Here is a 23,476-nt window from a genome sequence, read left to right as displayed (position 1 = left end):
CCTTTAAAACAAGCAGTCAAGTGGCTCCTGAAGAGACAGAGTACAGATGAAGTTGTGGGAACTGAAGGAACATATATAACGTTGACACAAGGGGTTTTTGAAATATGTCATAACAGATGGACAGCAGGGCTGGCTGCTGGTGAATGAGCTCACAAGAACGATGTGGAGAAGAAACATTAGACCAGACCACTGACCCAAGTTTTGTTTGAGACTCCAGACACCAGCCAGGAGACCCCAAATGGTTCAAACCGAGAAGACAAGTCACAGGTACGTTGCATGTGTGAATGTTTAGGGGGTTGGAGGGGACCTGGCCATGGTAGCTTGATTGTATGGACTCAATCCAAAAGGCTTTAGCCAGAGAGATATTTTTAAAGCTGAGAGCTGAAGGGGTCTCTTGATACACAAAGTAAAAGGTTTATAAAAAAGTACAAAGATGCTTTACATCTTGTCATATTCTGGTATGCAATTCAGACCAGTGAAGAGCTGTGTCACATCTTATTCTGTCACTCTGAGCACTTCACAACGCCACTCTCCTGTGACTCTGTGTCTGGGACTCCCATAGTCAACAAGAAGCATATGCTCCATGTCAATATTTTGGGCAGCTCTGGTCCATGACTTTAGATCCTGGAGCCTGCCAGGTCTCTACCAGCCTTGGTTAATAATTAGTAGGTGATTCCTCACTCTCCCCAGCCCTGAATTTTCCCAGAACCATGTGTTCTGAAATGTCCTGAGCCCTGTCCTGGAACAATCAGAGGAATATTAAGGTCCGTTGCTCCTTTAAAGAGTCAATATTCAACAGTTTATTACTTTAACTGGCGTTATCAATCAGTTCACTTTAAACATAGCACTGGATTGCTTGAGATTAAAAATAAGACAAGTTTATTTAGTTAGAGATTTCAAGTGAGTACAAGTATAAGGATTTAATGTCAGAAATGGTTACAAGAGAAATAAGGAAAAAACTCTTTCTAGTAACTAAAACTTAACAAGCTAGACTTGGCTCAATGTAAAATTCTAACCACATGTTTCCATCAAGATGGCTGACCAAACTTCAGGGTCAGGATCTAACCCCCAAGTCAAAGGGTTGGTTCCTTTGTCGTCTTAGGTGAAAGATAGTTCACTTGGGGCTTCCTGGCCCCTCTTTTTTTATTGTCCAGTGAATCTTTGAAATGGATTCTTCTGAAGGATTCCTCCTGATGAAAGTCCATTTCCAGCCTTGAGATAGGCAACCTGGAGTCTATCTTGAAGGAAGTGCCCTTCTCTGGTGCCACTGAATGAGCATTAGATATGTGATTGTCTGTCTCCTCCCCTGCCATGACAGTGTGAGGTTTGCCTCCACATGCTTTTAGCTTGCTGGGTTTATTTACGCTGTCTTTCAAAGTACTTGGGAAGTAACTTTGCTTTCCTAGAGTTGGGTAATTCCTGTTTGGCTGATAGACAAATCTTAAGAATTATAATTTCAGTTTATGTCTATAACTTTACATCTGTTGCTTGCACCTACTTTATGCAATGATATTAATAACCAGCGAGTCATGAGCTTTTCACTGACACCTTGCATGACACTTATCATTTCTTGTTCTTAATTTCACACACGTATTTCTTGTTTTAAATTTTTTTGCAGCTCAGCAATGGTTCTTCAGAGGACTTGGAGAATCTGGACACCAAATGCTCTGAAGGAGCAAATGGATTGGGCCTGATCTGGTATTGCCCAGTCAGCAAACCAGATGCTCAACAGGATGCCGAGAGAGAAGAGATGCTTATTCTATAGGCCAGTATGATCTAACATTGAAGAAGAAATACGGCGTCAAGCCTGTGCGAGGCCGTAACCATGAAGTGTGCAATTGTGTGGGTTATCAGGCACTGCCGGAGAGAGATGTAATCTGAGGGCTGCCCAGTTGTGTCATAGATGTCCCTCCCCAGCTGGAGGAGTCATGACTGTGTGAACTGGACTGTAGATGATGTGAACTGTAAAATCAGAGTAATTAGTGGTAATTTGTGCTTTGAGGATGTTTTAAATATTCTCATCCCACTGGGACACCCACTGCAGTGCCTCTGTTTAACCCAGGAACATTTGGCTCAAGAGGCAGAGCTGGTGGAGCAAGTGACAGAGGCAGAGATCCCAGACAGAGTGTTCAGTGAAATAATCAAACCGACAGAGGGAACAGAGTTAGTGTCAGAAATGTGAAGGCCAGACATGCCCATTGTGACCATCTACTCTGGCCTCTTGCATTACCCAGGGGACAGTTTCACCCAGTGACCCACAGCTTGTGGCTGGGCTACAGCCTGTATTTTGGAAAGAGCCAGTCCTGAGGGAAAGCCGGGAAGTGACAGAGAATCCACTGCATCCCTTGTTCTTGCAGAAGGCTGGTGCAACTGGCTCTGGCATGGGAATGGCCAAGTTCTTCTGGGTCCATGTGTCTGAAAACACCCTGCCCTGCACCCAGGTGCTAAGTTCCCAGGTGCTGTTTTTTCTACATCAGGAATATTCTGCTCCCAGATGAGGCCCCAAAGTTGATAAACGTTGAGTTGTCCATTGTAATCCTTAAGTTCCCACCCCCCACAAAGTGTATTTACTACATCAGGCCTGAAAATCAGGCTTTGATCTTGTGCTGGTTCTGTCCAGGGCTAAATTTTCTCCAGCCTGAGCAGCAGGGAGAATTCACCAGCACTCGCTTCAAGCAAACTCCTCAGAGAACCTATTGTTCAGTCTGAGAGCCAGTCTGCTGCGTGGGGCCAGCAGAGTGGGATGAGATCAGAGGGTGGACGGGATGAGAACCCGATGGACGAGCCTGGACCTTTCAAGGTGGAGGGTGGATCCCTCTCATGCAGGAGTGGCACTATCCGAGGGCTCTAGCTCCAGAGCCAGGGATCCACTGCCACTCCCTGGCAGAGATGGGAGCAGAGTATTGATGCTGGGCAAGGTCATTCAGGAAACCAGTGGTGGAGGGGACAGTAAGCCCATCTCCGTGAATGCCAGGCCCCACCAGAACTCCCAGCTCATCTTCCTTCTCACACTGCCCACTATGTCCCCCAAGGGTGGGCCCTGGGGCCTGGTACCCAGCTCCTTCTTGCCTGCATGGAGCCGCCTAACCCAGAGAGTTCCCCTTCCAGGGAAAGGGCAGACTGGGGGCGACTTGGACGGACTGGAAGTGTCCCAGGGTGTATGGGGGGGGGGCAGTGGTCTCCGAGCTTAGGGCAGCACTGGAATGTCCAGAAGAAACCCACGGTCCAGGATTGGACTTAGCACAGGACACTGGGTGAAAGAGCTAAACAATAAAACTAAATACTTGCCGAAATTGTGTGGGAGGTAACATGACATGGCTTCTACTTTGCTTCCCCAGCTGGGTTCCGACATCCCTGTGGAGAAATGAGCCAGTAGCAGATCGTACCCTCCCTGGATGGGGCTAGAGAGGGCTCTGAAGGCAAATTTACATTAGGACTCACCTACAGAATTTGTCGTCCCTCTGCTGTGAGACTCTCCCAACACACAGACAAATGGAGACTGAAGAGCCTGTTGGATGGAGACATCTGGCTCAGCCTGGCCTCGACTCTTTACCCATTTAGATTCAGGAACAGTTAAGGCATCTGTTGGTTGTTTCTAAAGCACAGGGATGCTCTCTGGACTGAGTGCAGATGCCAAAAGCCAGCCCGGGGAGCTTGCTGGAAGGACCTCCCCCAGCCAGACATAGCAGCAGAGAACACACCTGGATAAATGAGGTGGTACAGAAAAGGGAGGGGAACCAGGGACTATCCAAGCGGGAGTCGGGGCTGGGACTGGTAGCAAGGAAGGATTCACCTGAGGAGGGGACATCAGTGAGGAGGAAACTACCTTGCAGGTTAGCTAGAAGCAGTGATAGCTCCACCTTAAGTAAACATGGTCAGAGAGATCCTCTCCCATGGATGATAGCTCTGGGGAAGAATAGGCAGTTTAGAAGTAGTGTGGTGCATAGACGGGCACAGCCAGTGCAGGTCATTGCATACACGAGGATTGGACAGCTCAGGAGACAAGGAGGGCTGGGATAGGCTGGGAAAGTGTGCGCTGAGTAACTAATGCAGAGATGGGACCTGCTGAAGTTCTAGCAGGGAGCAGAGCATGTAACCCACGGTGGGGAGCAAGCAGTAGCTGAGCAGGAGGAACAGAAAGTGAGTGGCAAATGGATGGAGTTTTCTACAGGGAGTCCTTAGCCAGAAGGGAAAGGCCAGATGCCCACAAGGAGTACAAGATGTGCCCCTGACAGCCCCTCCAGCACCTCAAAATGGGCTGCAGCCCACCCTCAGAGATTTGCTATCTGTTGATTGGACACGTGACTCTAAAACAAGCCCCTTACAAATAAAGCTGGCGGAAGGATGGCTTGTTTGATTTGCTGGCAATTTTGGCAAACTAAAAACAGGCTTGTTTGGGTAGGCAAAACAAAGTAATGAGTATGAATGTCAGTGAATCAAAAAAACAAACACATTTCACTCAAGTCAAAACAAAATATTTTGCTTTGATGTTTCCAAACAATATCATTGCTGTGTTTTCGGATCACTGGACAGTGTTGAGGAAACAGGACATGAATTCTCCAATAGTTTCAGGTTGAACAAAACAGCATTTTTCAATATATAAACTACTCAGCAAAAATGTTTTCTGCTCATTTGCACTCACCAAACCAAAGCACTCGTTTCCCCAGTAATTAGAACCATAGATCCTGTTGTCCCGCAGAAGGTTGATGGAAGGCCGGGGAAGGAAAAGCGGCCTCCTTTCTTTTTAGAAGGTGTTTACAGTCCCACACTGTAAGCAGATGACTGAGCTGGCCCACAAGAAGAACAAAGCAGTTAAGAGCACCCAGAGACCGCACTCTCACAGTTCCCGCCACGTAATCGCTCTTTCTCTTTTTCTAGTGTTGGCCTCATTGCCCATAGCCAAAAAGCACTGGCCACATCCTGAAAACGAGTTCCCAGTCTGGGGCCTCAGCTCATGATGTTAGTGTTTGTAACACAAGCCTCTGCCCAGCTGAGCTAAATGGATCACAAAGATTAGCCCTCCACTGCCCCTTTTGAGAAGAAGGAACATACACCACAATGACTTTCAGTGTAAAGCATGATAGAAGAAGGTGAAAAGAGTCCCAGTGTAACTGTATTAGCACCAGTGGTAGAGTGCCTGCTTTCTGTGAAGGTAATTGGGGTTATCTAGGGTCACAGAAATAAATTTACAAGCAATTGGGGTCATGAAGGGGTCAGTAAGGGTTGCAATGCTGTCAATGGGGTCATATGACGATAAGTAACCTAAGCCTCTTATGGGGGGGTGGGGTCATATGAGGTCATCAAAGAAAAATTTGGAGGCAATTGGGGTCATCTAGGGTCATAGAAGCTGAATTTACAAACAATTGGGGTCATGAAAGGGTCAGTAAAGGTTAGAATGATGTCAGTGAGGTCATATGGGGACAAGGTGCTTAAGCCTCTAATTGAAGTGGGGGTCATATGAGGTCATGAAGGAAAAATTTGGAGGCAGTTGGGGTCATCTAGGGTCACAGCAGCTGAATTTAGAAGCAATTGGGGGTCATGAAGGGGTCAGTGAGGGGTGGAATGATGTCAGTGAGGTCATAGGAGGACAAGGATCTTAAGCCTCTGATTGAAGTGGAGTCATATGAGGTCATGAAGGAAAATTTTGGAGGCAGTTGGGGTTATCTAGGGTCACATAAGCTGAATTTACAAGCACTTGGGGGGGTCATGGAGAGGTCAGTGAGGGTTGGAATGATGTCAGTGAGGTCATATGAGGACAAGGAGCTAAGCCTCTGATTGAGGTGAGGTGACGTAATATGAGGTCATGAAGGAAAAATCTGGAGGCAGTTGGGGTTATTTAGGGTCACATAAGCTGAATTTACAAGCACTTGCGAGGTCATGAAGGGGTCAGGGAGGGTTGGAATGATGACAGTGAGGTCATATGAGGACAAGGAGCTGAAGCCTCTGATTGAGGTGGGGTCATATGAGGTCATGAAGGAAAAATTTGGAGGCAGTTGGGGTCATAGCAGGTGACTTAACAAGCAATTGGGGTCATGAAGGGATCAGGGAGGTGTGGCATGATGTCAGTGAGGTCCTATGAGGACAAGGAGCTTAAGCCTCTGATTGAGGTGGGGTCATACGAGGTCATGAAGGAAAAATCTGGAGTCAGTTGGGGTCATCTAGGGTCACAGCAGTTGACTTTATTAGCAGCTGGGGTCATGAAGGGGTCAGGGAGGGTTGGAATGATGTCAGTGAGGTTATATGAGGACAAGGAGCTGAAGCCTCTGATTGAGGTGGGGTCATACAAGGTCATGAAGGAAAAATTTGGAGGCAGTTGGGGGTCATCTAGGGTCACAGAAGCTGAATTTACAAGCAAGTGGGGTTATGAAGGGGTTAGTGAGGTCATATGAGGACAAGGCGCTTAAGCCTCTGATTGAGGTGGGGGTCACACGAGGTCATGAAGGAAAAATTGGGAGGCAGTTGGGGGTCATCTAGGGTCACAGAAGCTGAATTTACAAGCAATTGGGGGTCATGAAGGGGTCAGTGAGGGTTAGAATGATGTCAGTGAGGTCATATGAGGACAAGGAGCTTACGCCTCTGATTGAGGTGGGGTCATATGAGGTCATGAAGGAAAAATTTGGAGGCAGCTGGGGTCATCTAGGGTCACAGCAGCTGAAATTACAAGCAATTGGGGTCATAGAGGGGTCACTGAGGGTTGGAATGATGTCTGTGAGGTCAAGGCGCTTAGCTTCTGATTAAGGTGGGGTCATATGAGGTCATGAAGGAAAAATTTGGAGTCAGTTGGGGTCATCTAGGGTCACAGATGCTGAATTTAGAAGTAATTGGGATCATGAAGGGGTCAGTGAGAGTTGGAATTATGTCAGGGAGGTCATATGAGGACAAGGCACTTAAGCTTCTGATTAAAGTGGGGGTCACATGAGGTCATAAAGTAAAAATTTGGGGTCATCTAGGGTCACATAAGCTGAATTTACCCATTCATGACCCCAAATGCTTGTAAATTCAGCTTATGTGACAAGCAATTGGGGTCATGAAGGGGTCAGTGAGGATTGGAATGAAATCACTGAGGTCATCTGAAGGTAAGGATTACGTACGCAAGAAGTTTTTGATTTGTTGTCTTCAGTCTCCATGTCTTGGGCCTTTGTAGCTCACCAGTTCCCTGCAAGATGGTTGGGTCGGCCTCACCTCTCCTGTCATCTTTGACCCTCTTTCCCCAGCATGGCCCTCTGGGTAATGAGCAAAAACCACAGGCGGGAGCTTGCGCAGCTAGCCCAATAACCTACCTCAAGCCTCAAACCCCGAGCACTGGTGGTGTTAGCACTCTGTTCTACCCAACTGAGTGACCCAGCACAGGACCAGCCCGCCGCTGGATGGCCACTGCTGATATGAGAACTGGCCGCAACTGGGAACCAGCAGCCTAAGAGCTGACATCAGCAGAGCAGGATATTTTTCTGGTGAAGGGAATTAGCCCAACTCGTATAGGGCTCCTTGTGCACATTAAGCTCATGGAGTCACTGATGGCATTTTCCAGCAGATGGTTGCTGGGGTGCCAGCTGATTGCTCTTCCTTTTTAAATGGCATTGCCAGCCCGTCGACTGTACATTTCCAGAACCCCGTCCTCCCTCCTTGCATGAAATGCAGGGTGGAGGGGTGCTAGGAAAAGCAGCTCAGCCCTGGCCCTTGTCTGCCTGGCTGGTGCCTGGTGGATTCTCTCAAATGGCAAAGCACTCATTTTCCATGGGAGAAGTGATGGGCTCAATGCCTCCATTTTCCAGACCGCTCTGCTGCAGCTGGGGAGATGAACCTGGCTGATCACTTTGCTAAAGGCTCCAATGGTAGAGTGTTTGCATAGTATGGAGCAGAAATGGGCCTGATTCCCTCATTCTCCAGCAGAAAATAGCTCATTGCTGGCTGCCTCCCTCTTCTGAGTGCCTCCCACTGAGTATCAACAGGACAGCAGTAGCTACAATCTGAGGCCTGCTCCAAGGAAGCACGGGGAGGCAAACTCACCACTTTGCTGCTGTTAGCAGCACAGTCTAACCTCTGAGTCAGCCCCTGACTGCCTTCCTCCCTCTTCTTTTGTCCACTTTCCACAGCATTCAGACAAAAGAAAGATCCCAAAAGCTACATTCTTGGTGTCATTAGCATCCTGCACAAACCAGCCAACAAGATATGTGCATCCACCCTAGTCCTTTCAGTAACGGGGAACAGTCCATGCTGCAAATCTCGCAGCCCCTAGCACAACAGCAGGGGCAGCAGAGATGGTACATAGTGGGGAACCCACATGGTGAGGGTGTCATAACCTAGTCCCAGATTTGGACCTTAGCGTCCAAAATATGGGGGTTAGCATGAAAACCTCCAAGCTTAGTTACCAGCTTGGACCTGGTAAAGCTGCCACCACCCAAAAATTTAGAGTGTTTTGGGGCACTTTGGTCCCCCCAAACCTTCCCTGGGGACCCCAAGACCCAAATCCCTTGAGTCTTACAACAAAGGGAAATAAACCTTTTCCCTTCCCCCCTCCAGGTGTTCCTGGAGAGATGCACAGAAGCAAGCTCCGTGAATCTAAACAGAGGGATTTCACCCTTCCCGTTTCCAGCCTTGGAAAACAGAAGTACCGAGAGCTAATCTCTCTTCCCCCCTCACCCAGAGGGAATGCAAAGTCAGGCTAGTAAATTTAACACACACAGATTTCCCCCTGACTTCTTTCTCCCACCAATTTTCTGGTGAGCACAGACTTAATTTCCTGGAGTTCCCCACTAAAGAAAAACTCCAACAGGTCTTAAAGAGAAAGCATTATGTAAAAAGAAAAAAAATACATAAAAATGGTCTCTCTGTATTAAGGTGACAAATACAGGGTCAATTGCTTAAAAGAAATATGAATAAACAGTCTTATTCAAAAAGAATACAATTCAAAACACTCCAGCAACTACACACGTGTAAAATACAAAAAAACATATAAATCACTATCTGATCTTTTGTACTTACAACTGGGAAACAGAAGATTAGAGAGCAAGAGACAGAAATCCTCCCATAGCCGAGAGAGAGACACAGGCACAAGACAAAGAACTTAGACACAAACTTCCCTCCACCCAGACCTGAAAAAGTCTGGTTTTCTGATTGGTCCTCTGGTCAGGTGCTTCAGGTTATCTCTTTCCAGGTGTAAGAGACATTAACCCTTAGCTATCTGTTTATGACAGAGGGAAGGGAAGATGTTGCAGAGGAGAGCAGGACACAGAAAGCACTGGGTATTGGGAGCACCTGTAACACGACTGATCAGCCTGTAACCAATTTGCTCCAACATAGCTCTGCCACCCCACATGGGTACTTTAAGTCAGGCAGAGATCCCCCTGGCAGATTGCTGGCTGGCACCAGGGGTTTTAACCCACAGATGCTGCTCAAACGCCAAGTCAAGTACTTGGGTGTCCATGCAGTTCTGCACGCGGGGTTGGGGGCTCTTCATCTCCCATCTCACTCTGGTATGAACGTGACAGCACTGCCAGGACCAGGGACTGTGCCTGGGCAGAACCTCCTCCCTCCAGTTCATTTGGAAACACCTGCTCAGTGGAATGCTGCATGCTGGGATTCAGGGAGGCAAAAAGGATCAGTGCTCAAAAAATAGGGTAGCTGTGTGTGCACTGTTAGTATACGCAGGCTCCAGGTACCCACAGAGCTGGCACCTTGTAACCACCCGCGTCTATCTTTGAACTGGGGTCAAGAGGCAGCAGGAAGACCCCACAGCCACAAGAGGGGACCGGAATGTGCTGTGCTCTTCTTGCTAGTCGCTTTCTTGCTCCAAGTAATAGAAAACTTTAGCAGCTCCCTTATGCTTTCCATTACAATGTGTCATTCGAACTGTGGAGGGGACTGGCTGGCTAGAAATACAGAGCCTTCCTGAGGTGACTGGTTCACACCCAACCCAAGTCTCATAACCAAAAGGTCACAGCCCCTGATGGCAGTATGGGATTCATAGGCCATTTCTCTTTGAACAAGTGACCATATGACAAAACTACTCCACCATGAGCTCAAATCAGCTGCCTTGGTGGAGGTCTCTGCAGAGACGCTGTGACTCTAGCAGGCCAGGTGCCAGCTAATACCGAGGTCCCCATGTCTCAACGGGACACTGGCAGATACGCAGCTGGAATGTGTCTGGCTCACTTATGGCTGAGTATTGATGAAATAGGTATAAGAACATGTTCAGAATCTATTGAATGGTTGTGAGCTGTGGCATGGTTTGGGGAGCAGAGAGTGGGAAACAGAGTCTCATCCCCCCCCCCAATTTAGGCTTAATCAGTTTTGCCTTTATTTAATACAATTTCAGACAGAATTATCATCACTTGTAGTGTCTAGCACATATATTCACGCCAGACACGTAAAAACAGACAAGACAGAACAGATAAATGGGCTCAGGTTACCACATTCCAAGGCACCAAGAAGACCATCCTTCCTCCATGACATTTGTCACCTCCTCTGAGCTCCTGATCTGGTCTTTTAGTATTGTTTTTGACCCAGAGTTTCTACAGTTTTTTTTTTTTTTTGGGGGGGGGGGGCGCATTTTACATGTAGTCATACATTTTTACATTCACCACTACCTAATTTTCCTCTCATCACATTCAACACATTATCCATTGAATTTTACAAAACCTGTGTATTATACATGCACAAACATTAATCACCTAATATCCACAGTTTTCCTGATGAATTTACATTTCCTTGGTCCTTTTGCCCTGGGTCATCCAGTTTTTAAGTTTCCCAGAACAAGGAAGATTTTGTTTATCATTACATGTTTGTATCTTTTACTTATATCTTCTGACATGACACGTTAGTTATCCTGCTAACAGCAGCATTTTAAACAAATCAGCCAGTTACATCAAAAAGAAATTAACAAAAATACACTGATGCCCGGCAAAACCTGGGCCTGCCTGTTACCTTATCTCTGCTTACTCAATATCCCTAATTACAATTCATTACAAATAGCGCTAACAAAGCTTTTAACACTGATCATTGACAATCCTTCGCTTCAATGTTATAGATCAGTTCCTGTATATTCCCGTCCCCCTTCGTCTATTAGGAAGGGAATTTTAGAGAGCACATTATGATTCTTCAATGTTAACATTTCTTCTTTTCTGTTATTTTCTGTAAATACAAATTTGTCAGGGGATTTTTTTATTTTACACAAAGTCCAAAAAAAATTGTACAGCCAAATCTTATCAGTGCTTCTCCTGTTACAAAACTGTAGGTGCTCTGGGTGTTTTAGGCCTTGGTATATAGTTACTTTTAATGATACCCCAACAATGCATTAATCTTACTTGTAATATCTGTGACTGTATAAATCGCCACACAGGAGAGGGGTGTTAATTAGTGTGAGAAGTGGCTCTTCTATAGAAATTGTTACTCCTCTCCCCACAGGAGGCAGACCCTTCAATACCAGATGGGTTACGGTTGGATCTTACAACTGGAAACTCCCTACATCTGGATTGAAAACCCGTCAACAAAAGAACTAAAGACTTTTATTGTTCTGCTTTCCTCCTGTGAAGATGAGTCATGCAAGTGGACTCCTCCCATCAGATGAGGTTGCAGCTCAGAGCACATGGAAGGGGCGGATAAATCCCCAAACCAAAGGAACTAAGCAAGTGCTGTGTTTTATGTCAAAGCATGGGGGCTTAAAGCAGCCTTTGCCCATCACCAGGGAAGTGTTTGCCAGCGTTTCTATAGATATTGTGGGACCCCTACCCAGATCTTCTAGAAATGGAAAGAAATATAGTCTGGTTATGGGGGATTCTGCCATCAGATATGCTGGCATTTATGTTTCCTCTACTGGCCGCTGGGAATAATTACACTTCATTACACAAGGAATGTTCTTGACCTCAGTGAATTGATGAAAGTGTTGGCTCTGATTCTGGATCAGGTCCCTTCCGCTCTCCCCAGCTGAGAATTCCTCTGGTGCAAGGTTTCTCTAGGGGGTTGAGGCTGGAATATCAGTGTAAGGTTCTGCAGGGACTAGATCCTGGCCTGAGGAGCAGACGGCCTCTCTACAGAGTTACCTGACAGCCATGATAGAGCCATATGCATTATCACATTGACCCTGGGGAGATAAACACCACAGGAAGTGTCAGTGTGGAAGGCCAGACTGACCACTTCCCTCGTGGTCCCTGATTGGCCTATTTAACCCCAAGAGAAGTTCCAGGAAGTGTTCACCTAGCTCCATAGACACCCTAGCCAGCTGTAGCAACTAACCTTGACTCACTCCTGGACTTCAACCCTGACTCAGACCTCTGGCTTTCCCCCTTGAACCCTGGCTTTTGGACTCGGACTCTGCCTCCTGCTTTGACCTCAGGCTTAGGAGCATGGACTCTGCCTCTTGCTTCGACTTCTGGTAAGTTTTGGGTCCTGAATGTGTCCTGTGAAAGAAAGAAAGGAGACATGGAAGTCAGAAGTTAGAGCTAAATAAGAAAAAAGACAAGGACTGACAACGCTGAAGACCCACACTGAAGTCCATAAGTGACCTCTACCCAGCTTCTGTTGCTTCCTCCAGATCTTTCAGATTAAGTGGATCTAACCATAAAGGATGGCACAGAATTTCTTGGAAATATGGCATCCTGCCTACCAGGGAGACAGCTAAGACACTCAGATTAATTTTTAAAGTTATGCTACCTGTCATCTTGCAGGTGAAAAGGTAAGTCCTCTAGCCAGGGCTGGTTCCAGGCACCAGCTAAAGAAGCAGGTGCTTGGGGCAGCCAATACCAAGGGGAGGCCCTCCAGCCACTATTGGGGCGGCACGTCTGGGTCTTCAGTGGCAATTTGGCGGCAGGTCCCTCAGTCCCTCTTGGAGTGAAGGACCTGCTGCTGAATTGCCGCCGAAGAGTGGAGCGGTGCCATCACGCTGCCGGGGCTTTTTTTTTTTTTTTTGCCACTTGGAATGGCAGAAAACCTGGAGCCGGCCCTGCCTCTAGCTCCCAAAATCAGCTGCAGAACATCCCTCCTACCTCTGCTGGTTTTCCAGCTTCCAATCTGTGACTGACTGCAGCACTAGCTCCACAGTAGACTTTGTCCATCAACCTGTCAACTTCCGCACAGAAGCTACAAGTAAAGGCAAAGCCAGTGACAAAAACCCAAAGCTAGAAATATCAGCGGGGAGCCCTGATTGGTGACAGGATAGGGGCCGGGGAGGAAAGAGAAGATGGGAGCAAAATAATAGGGTAAGAGGCGGGCCCAATATAAGCTGTTGAAAAACAAAGAAAAAACAAAGAATTCCTGGCTGCCAGGCTACCAGTGAGAGACTTGCTATTATACCTAGCACCAAGTCACTGGGATTCTCCTGTAAGGGATGAGCACTAGGAGAAGATTGAGAAACCTTGCTCTAGACATTCATGGAGGATAGGTCCATCAGTGGCTATTAGCCCCTATCTTGCTGCTCATGAATGTTACTATTGGCTTTAATCTTTGAGTAACATGGAGGTTTCTACTGACTAACCACAGGGCAATTGTCTGTGAGCATCATCAGTTAACATCAAAATTACACCTCCAATCATGGATGAAAAAAACTGATCCTGGAGCAGCACTGGGTATAGTATTGACTAAACTCACCGGAGAAAAGAAGATTATAAATAGCCCTAATGCTCAATCAGGTTGATTTTTCTAGACTGTTTTTGTGCATTTCCTTGTGTGCTTATTAAAAACAATCCCATGGCAGCAAAACTAGAATAAAAACCAATGTAGTGGTATACAGTAAGTAGGTATTGATTTTGTTTTTTAACTTTTACTTGTGAATAAATGATTACTGGAAAATCAGCTGAAAACATTCCATTTTGCGTTATAATTATTATAGTTGAATGAAACACAAAATATGGCTTTAGTCCTGCAAGGATGTGTCACTCATTTTAATTCCAAAATTCTCATATTCCACGCAAATTTGGTGTTTCTTGAGGGTTATTTTTGAAAATTGTTTACATCAGAAATAAAGAAACATAAGCATATGATCGTAGGCAGTTATTTCCATTAAAGAAAGGAATCCCATAGCATTTTGTGTTTCCTACATATTCAATTATTGTGCGTCCTTCATTTTGGCTTTTTGTCACATATTTCATCCCATATTTGGGCCTTTGCAGGCTGACAAATCTGTTGCTAACCAGATTCTGTCCTCATTGATCTAATTACAGGATTGTGGCCTATATCAATGCAGCAGTATTCATTGCATACCATCCCAGCAAAAATAAGCCATAATTTCTTTTTAAATAGAAAAATGTGTGTATGATGTTGAAGTCATGTCAACTATGTGACCTTTATGCTGTACGCTGCTTTGTAGAATATTCAGTAAACACATACTAGACATAAATACCCTCACTAGATGGAAATGGAAGAATTATTGATAATAATGCAGAAGAAGCAGAAGTGTTCAATTAATATTTCTGTTCTGTATTTGGGGAATAAATAGATTATATAGTTTCATCATGTGATGATAACAACACTCTTTCCATTCCACTAGTATCTCTGAAGGATGTTAAACAGAAGCTACTAAAGTCAGACACTTTAAAATCAACAGGTCCAGATAACTTGCAGGCAAGAGTTTTAAGAGAGCAGGCTGATAAACTCAATGGATCGTTAACATTGATTTTCAATAAGTCTTGGTGCCCTGGGGAAGCTCTAGAAGAAAGCTAATGGGCCAATTTTTAAAAAGAGTAAATGGGATAACCCGGGAAATCATAGGCCTGGTAGCCTGACATTGATCTTGGGCAAGACAATGGAACGGCTGATATGGGATTTTATTAATAAAAGTCTGTAGGAAGGTAATGTAATTAATGCAGATCAACATGGGTTTACGGAAAATAGATGTTCTCTAACTAACTTGGCATCTTTTTTCTTTTATAACATTGTGATTTTGGGTGATAGAGGTAACGGTGTTGACATATCCTTAGCCCTCTGTAAGGTGTTAGACCTCGTACTGCACACAATTTTGATTAAAAAGCAACAATGATATAAAATTAACATGGCACACACTAAATGGAGGAAAAACTGGCCGATAGGTCTAAAAATGTAACTGTAAATGGGGAATCATCATTGAGTGGGGCTGTTTTCAGCGGAGTCCCTCATCGATCTGTTCTTGGACCTATGCTATTTAATGTATTTATCAATGCCGTGGCAGAAAATATAAAATCATCACTGATAAAGTTTGAAGATCACACCAAAACTGGCAGAGTAGTAAGTAATGTAGAGCGCAGGTCACTAATTCAGAGCCATTTAGATCGGTTGGCAAACTGGGTGCAAGCAAACAATGTATTTTAACACAGTTAAATGAAAATGTATACATCTGGGAACAAAGAATGTAGGCCATACTTAATGGATGGGGAAATCTATCCTGGGAAACAGTGACTCTGAAAAAGATTTGGGAGTCATGGCAGATAATCAGCTGAACGTGAGCTCCGAGTGTGACGCTGTGGCCAAAAGAACAAATGTGATCCTGGGATGCACAAACAGGGGAATTTGGGTAGGAATAGAGTTATTTTACTTCTGTATTTGGCACTGGTGTGACTACTGCTGGAATCGTTTGTCCTGTTCTGGCTTTCATTTGTTCTCTTTTCTGTTTTTCCCTCACTTTCTCCCCCAAATCCTTCTCAGTGTCAAAACAGAAAGGGATAGGGATAATGATGGAAGTAATGATTAAAAATAGGTTTATAAAACACATTAATTAGCATAACATGATCAGGACAACCCAATGTGGCCTTTGTCACTGTCCTTTGATCATTTCCTTCCCCAGGAAAACTGTGCCTCTCTGATCTACTAGAATTATTTGAGAGAATTGGGACAATTAATGGCTAAAAGAAAACAAACAAAGAAAAAAGCCAAGATGTTCACAAATGGGTGATCTGAGTGATTCCTTAGCACCACTGGTGCCTTAAGGTTAGCCTTCTAAGGCTGAGAGTTTCGAAGGTGCCTAGATGACTTAGGAGCATACGTCTAATTGACTTTCAGTAGGACTTTAGCTCTTAAATTAGGTGCTTTCAAAAATCCCACCCTCTAGTCCACAGTTAGGCACCTAAATAAGTGGCCTGATTTTGAGAGGCAATGAGCACCCAGCTGACTTGAATGAGTTCTGAGGATGTTCAGCAGTTCTCAAGAACTGGTGAATATCTTCTATGCCCTAAGGGAACTGATGCAAAGAATTCTGAGGTCAGTGGAGAGACTCCCATTGACTTCAATATGAAGTTTTTGATCATGCCCCAAATGCACCATCCATTTAGGTGCTTGATCCTGTCATTGTTAATGTCAATGGTAGTTTTACCACTGTCTTCAATAGGAGCAGGATTAGGGCCTAAAATGAAGAGACTAGCTATGCTTGCTGAAAGAAGAGGAACTCCGTTGGACCTGCACTCTGAGCTGCTTTGATTTTTCTTTTTCATTCTCTCCTTATTGAGGTCAGAATTGACACTTTTTTTCATATACAAGTGTCTAAGCTTCACATGGGGAACTACTGGATCACCGCAGGCACAATAAAGTTTAAAGTTTTTACTTTCCTTGCCACCTCTAGGAAGGCTGGGGCCTTTTAGGGCCCACTCAGCCAGGCACAGAACCACTCTAAAACCTGTTGTTCTGGTGGTAGGGAGCACCAACTCCACCCCATAACTAGTCTACTTGTGTAGGAGCCCCTTCCAACATCACCCCACCAGCAGCAGGCTGGGATGGCAGCAGAACGGGTTCCCACACCTGTACAAAGTCTGTTTCTGGCAGGATTGTTGGTGGAGCAGCATCATTTAGAGGCAAGAGGAATACGGCAGTTCACACCGCTGGGAGCTATTGTTTCAGGCCATCTGCAGACTCAAACAATCACCGGTTAGGCTTAAGTGATGTTCTCAAGCTTTTCTTCACAACCACAAGGGTCAGAAACATTGTTCTTCTGTGAAAGTTGAGATTCTGCTCTCATTATTGATTCTAGGAGCTAGAGGACTAGGCACAGCCTATAATGCCAATGCCGTACTTCTGCCATATTTCCTTGCCCATGGGTCCATTATCCCAGACCCTTTTCCCCTCCCCACCATCCCTCCAGCTTCCCTTTATTACCATTCCCCACCCACTCCCCAAACTCCCTGATGGTTGAAGAGAGCAGGAGGGGTGAGGGTTTACTTACAGTTGAGGAATTAAGACAGTAGATGCAGACTGGAGGTTGATTAGCTCATCATTCTCCATTTCCTGATTGCCGAGCGCTTCCCCACTCTCGTTTAAGGTGACTTTTTTTTCCTTGGAATTTGCCTGAAAAGAGAAAAGAGAGAGGAATGAGCATTTGAAGCTAGAGATTTAGACCGGAGCTCTTCCTTAATCTCAAATACAGTGTCCCAGATTCTTGGTTTTTCTGAGCTGTGCTCAGCGTAATTCAAGAGGGGGAGCTACAAAGGTGGTTGAAATCATTAGACCTAGCTTACACCCCACCTCTGTCCCTGGGGCTGGCTGGGCATAAGACTAGCCCCTGAAACAAAATGGAGTTGCCTTAGGAAGCTTCTTTTTTATGCTGGCTGCTCTCTCCAGCAAAGGTCATTCCAGCAACCAGGGACCGCCAAAGGGCAGGACTGCGGCCACACCTCCCTTCCATGGGCATGCCGGAGAAGCTGGGATGGGGGTAGTGTGGGACCCCCTCTACTGGCCCTCCCACCTTTCTGAGAGCAGCACAAAGAAATTGGAGTGAGCGCCAGGATCTGGTTTAATGTTTCCTACCAGTGTGACTATTTTGGGCTAGATCCTAAATGGCATAAATTGGTGTAACTCTGCTGACTCCAATGATGCTATGCCAACTGACACCAGCTATGTATCTGGCCCAATTCCTTTTATGCAGTATTTTCCATTTTCATTTCTCTTTGCCTTTTCACTGTTCAGGGCCTAGTGCACTCCCTGATTTCCAGAATACTTCAGCCAGCGTTTGTCCTGCATTGGGACTGCAAGATCAAGGGTTGAACATTTAATGAAGCAATCTGATGTAGCAAAGATGCAAAAAATCCAGGCATTGTAAAAGATGAGGGGAAAATGCTATAAACCATAATGTAATGCAGATGAGAAGCACAAAGAACCTGCTCAAAATATAATATTTTTAATAATTGTTTTACATTTAACTGACTAACTTCTATCAGAGGAGCCCGGACGACATTTACAGTATCCCTCTGCCCTTGAAGGAGACTACCTGAGGAGAGCAAATCGTGAAAGAGAGAGGAGGGAGGTGGGAAAACTATTTCCAGAGTTCACTGTTAATATTACTTTCCTGTTGTGTGTATTTTTAGGAACAAGACAGAACCAGTGGAACTAAGCTTGGATGAAATAATGGAATGGCAAGCTGTTCGGAATAACTGCATTTTACTCACTGGACGTCCATCACTGACAAATGTTGCTCTCTTGCAATTCCCAAATGCTCTGACACCAGTGTGGATAGAACAGACCCACAAGCCAACCTGCAAACGTCCTCACAGTCTTGTAGTCCAGTAAATGGGGCAAGTGCAGTTAACAGCAGTAGAGAAATGCTTCCTATTTGATTTTATTAACTGATTGACATGAATTAATGCATGAGGATATTTGATTGTGTCATAAAATGTGTATATGAACATCATGATTCAATTTAATGTACCCATTACTGCTTGATGTGCCATTATATTAGACTAAATTAAAAGAATTTTATGGAAAAAAAATTACAATTAAAGGCTCAAAATTGATTACATTCATAACTTAGAAGAAGATATTCACTTCTATTAATATTTTGAATAATGACAATAAAAGTACTAGAAAACAACACAGTCTATTTGGGAGCGGACAAAGAAAAGAATGGCTGAGATAAACAAAGACAATGCAAACTAAAGTTAGGATTCTTTAGAATCTCATTTATGCTGAGGTTAAGAGACATGGGAACAAACAAGCGATACACCTACGGCAGTTGCTGTTAAAAGATCAGTGTTTGGCAAGAGCCCCAATGCAACACAACACAGCAGTTTCTAAGAGAGAATTGTCTCCCTGCTGTGTAAATATTGGTCATTGTTTGTTTTTTTTCCTGTGGTGTCCACTACAGTACTTTCTGTTCTAACTAGTAGACGACAGCCAACATTTTCAAAATGAGTCCCAAAAGTTATGGTCCATATTTAAGTGCTAAATAGGTGGCTCATTTTCGAAAGTGCCCAGCACTCAGCAAACTCCCACTGAAGTCAATGGGAGTTGTTGAGCACTCAAAAATCAGCCCACTTTTATTCAGGTGCCATAAGGAAGGACCATTGATAACCCAATTACTACTAGCAGCCAGATGTGGGATAACTTTATTGTTGGAAAAGGACAGATTCCTCCATATTAGTGGCCTGGAGAAATAAAGCACGTGGAAACCTTTCAATGGAAAAACCGACAGCCTTATGTCAGGATTAAATGGATTTTATAGTATATCGTTGTAATTTTGGGAATTGGAACAAAAAAAATATATAGATAACGATAAGAGTCTGCCCAATCACAGACAGGTATTTTAAAGGTAACAAACAGAAGTTAAGATTTGTTTATAGTTAATTGCATGGAAATTTCATGTATGTTAATAATAACAAAAAAAGGTTTTTTAAAAACAAACAAACAAAAAGGCTTCAGAGGCTATCATTAAACACCTATTGTTGAAAACCTTAGCACACATTTTTATTAGTTTCCTGGATTTCTTTTGCTTTGATATGTAACCCTTGCGCCAGATACCCTGGGCAGCAAAAAAGGCCAAGTTCTAATGTCTAAGGGTCCCTTCTGAAAACAAAACAAACACTGGCCCCAGCCCTTTCCCAGAAACCTGGGAAACTATCAATCACCCTGCACACCCTCGACAGGCAATACTTCCCCCTTGCAAACATGGAGTCCATTGTACAAGTAAACAAAGTTTATTGGGGGAAAACGGGGCACAGAATAAACCTGGGGAAAGCCAGCAATCAACACTATCTATTAGATAAGACTGCGGCTCCCCAGAGCATCTTGGCAATAGCCTTAACCTCAGCCCTCCTTTCACAGCTGCAAGTGGCTAATGAAACACTGCAGTGGGACATCAGCCATTTCCCTCCTCCTCCACATCACACTCACAATTTGTTGTCCAAGGTTGGTGGAATCTAAAATTCAGGCATATCCATTTCCATCCCCTAAGGGAAAGGATTACAGCTTTGGTGCTGACAAGGGAAGGCCTTACTGGAGTCCCACAATGAGGCTACTGGTCTCTGTGGCTTCAGTCCAAACTACCTCAGTGTCATTGCCTGCTTCAATTCTGACCATCACCTCTATACTGTCCACTGCCTTAGCTCTGTTCTGAGTCTTCAGAAAAGAATCCATGGCAGGTAGGACCACCAAGGAGGCGCTCTCAGGATAACATAAGAATCTCTTTACTCTCTTTTTAGTGTTGCTCAGATTCTCTTACCCAACTGTGCCAGACTGCAGTTTTGGTCAGGGTGGCCCCTCACCCCAGGCACACTTGGTGCAGTCCTCTTGTCCTTTCATTTCCCAGCTGGGATAATAGTGCTTTATTCTCTCAAATCTCAAAATGTAACTGTATGTTAACCAAAATTCCCCACACTATCACGTAACTGAAATGTAAATGAGGCCACATGCATTCAGTCATTTCCTCTCGCCCACCAACTGATGCCGGTAGAGATCTCCCTTCCCTATGGATCCCAGGCCGCTCTTCTCCCTACTCTCAACAGGTGTCGAAAGTGAGCTCCCTACTCTCTAGGACTCAGGCCACAAGGCTTACAGATATTCTAAAAAAATATGAAATATGCTCAACTGAGTCGGCTAAAAGGTGCTGTTACAGCTCTGAGAGTACAGAGATAGTAATATACACTAAAAGAGGTGGGATCCCACATCACTTCAAATTTCCTTCTTCAATAATTTGTGTGTCCCCCTCCCACAAATTGTGGATTTTTCATACATCATGTGCCAGGTGGAAAGTATCCACATAACATATGAGTTCAAGTACCCAAATAACATACCATATCTACCCAGTCGTAATGCTGTTGTTATCTGACTCAAATAATATTTGAAAACCAGTCTGCCTCTGAGAATGGAGAATTGAAGTCCACAGGGAAATATGTCTGGGAATATTCTCTTTAGGGTTACCTCCATGACAGAGAGAAAATTCAAGGAGCAGAGAGGCAAGATATCACAGAGACCTATCACACTTGCTCACATTTCATCTGCCACAAGATATGCACTGACCTTGAGTTGACCTTACAGTTTACAGAATAAAAGGAACAGATACATAAGTGAAATCTGCAAAATTTTACTGGTATAAGAACAGATGGAGAGGCAGGCAGGCATGCACTCCATCACCTGCTCTAAAAATACAAATCAAACTACATTGATTGGTAGAGTACTTTTAAGCAATGGCACACATTCCTTGCCATCATTTACTTCCGCATATGAAGTCTACAATGCAAAGCATAGGAGGTATAGTAGGTTAATGCACTAGCCCAGTGGTTCTCAAACTGGGGATTGTGACCCAAATCATGTAAGTGGGTCATTGGATGCTGCAGTCTTCACTGAAATGTGTTAAAAATCTGCCCATCCAGCTGGGATGCACCTTGACAGCCTGCGGATCACGCTATCCTTCTTTTCTAGTATTTGCTGACCTGGCACAGGCATCTGGAAAGGAAAAGCAATGCCATGTCCCTGCACAAAAATGCTGTACCTTTCCTGACCACTGTAAGTGAAATTGACCTGGACCACACCGTCTTACTTAGTCAATTTCACTCACAGCAGGAAGTGTGGGTAAAACTCTTCAGTGCCTGGCACTATTCTATGAACCTGAAAGAAGGGAAAAGAGCTCAGAGCCTGAACACTGAGGATAAAGGGAGAGAGAATTAGGAAGGAAGACAGAAGCAAACACACAGAGAAATTGACAGACAAACACAGACAGGAGCATACAAAGAAGTGAGTGAGAAAGAGAACACACAGGAAGAAAAAGTGAAATATCCAGGATTCCTACTCCCAAACATTTGTCCACCTCACTATGTTAAACATATTGAACAAATAATTTTGGTAGCCCACCTCAAAAATTTGGTAGCCCAGTAGTGCAGAAACAATACAGCAAACCAAAATCAGGTGAAAATTGAATGATGCAGGAGTTCTGTCAAAAAAATAGCAAGTGATCATGGATTTAAAGCCTATATCATAATGCATATGCATCCAGAGGCCAAAATAAGATTTCATAGGCAACCGTAATTCTGGTATTTCTTGACTTTTGAGTGCTTGAATACGAAACATTCTTTTAACATAGAGGTTTTTTTGTATGTAGTTTCCTAGGTTTGTAAACAAGCAAACTGAAAAGACAGCAATTCCATCATATTGGATCATATTGACAAGCACATGGTTCAGCAGCAGGGTTGGAACTAGAGCTGTGTAAATAACTGAGTCCTCAGTTCACAGCCAGTTCTCAAAAACGGAAGAAAAATTCTTTTTGGGTTGAAGAGAAACAAAGATGTTTTGAATTTTTCAGCAAACTGAAAAGCTGGGGGAAAAAAATCAACCCAAATGAAAATGTTTCATTTCAATGTTGAGCTTTTTTAAAACATGAAATTGAAGGAAAATCCTAAATGCAAAGCTGTTTCAAATAGAAAAAAATCATTTCTAATATGTCAAAATGAAACATTTTGATTTTTTCAGAATTTGGCGGAGGTTTGGTTTTTTGTTTTTGTTTTTTTACTGGCACAATTTGGCAAAATTGACACAAATTCACAAAACGTTTCTATTGACCTGAATCAGCATTGATTTTGACAAAATTAATTTTCAGCCAAAAAAGTTTTCCCAGCTCTAACCGGAACTTTGTGATCCATCAGACAGACCTCTGCCACTTGGGCTAATGCTGTAACTGATAGTAGTGATACATTGTCAGTCTCTGAGTGGAGCAGCACTAGAGGGGGAGGAGACACACTTTTTATCTTTCACTCCTTTTCACTGTGTTTTCTTTTCATTGGCAGCTGGTATTTACACAAAATGATTAAACTGTCCTCCCCAAACACCTTAGAGATTGTGTTTGGAAAGAATTAGAGTCTATAATTTGATTTTTTTCCTTTTTCTATGAAAAAAATTACAGCAAGAAAACCGACATAAAACGCTCTCACAGTCATGTGTTTGAGGTAGATGGAAAAAGTTTTTAAAGTTTACACATGGTGTATGTGTTCTTTGGGCTATATGCTGTGATGGTTTTACAAAAGATTTAACATATATCATTTTATATGCAACGGCTATTAACTATTCACTAAGGGTTACGTCCTGTCGCTCTTACTCATGTTGAGTAGCATCTGACTACACAAGTAGTCCCACTAATACCAACTGAACCATATGGGAAGAATTCTCAGCAGCTGTCTGAGACCAAGTACTAGCTCTAGAGTTATCTCCAAGCTTTGGAAAACTCTGCATTTGTCCCAGCCAAAGGAACTCCTACACAGAGGAAGCCTTAGCTACCTTCTGAGAATGTTAGAGCTTAATTAATCCAATCTGCAGTGATCAAGTC

General features: G+C 44.1%; 1 long non-coding RNA gene across 1 annotated transcript; it reads left to right on the top strand.

Annotated features, from left to right (window-relative positions):
* Positions 1–5,713: 5,713 nt before the first annotated feature.
* LOC127047211 (uncharacterized) lies at positions 5,714–6,306 on the top strand. Its single transcript, XR_007773333.1, has 3 exons — positions 5,714–5,744; positions 5,916–6,049; positions 6,215–6,306. It is a non-coding gene; the product is annotated as an uncharacterized LOC127047211 (long non-coding RNA).
* Positions 6,307–23,476: the final 17,170 nt, after the last annotated feature.

The sequence above is a fragment of the Gopherus flavomarginatus genome, chromosome 3 (assembly GCF_025201925.1).
Source record: "Gopherus flavomarginatus isolate rGopFla2 chromosome 3, rGopFla2.mat.asm, whole genome shotgun sequence".
Taxonomy (NCBI): domain Eukaryota; kingdom Metazoa; phylum Chordata; order Testudines; family Testudinidae; genus Gopherus; species Gopherus flavomarginatus.
This window is presented reverse-complemented; position numbering and strand designations above follow the sequence as displayed.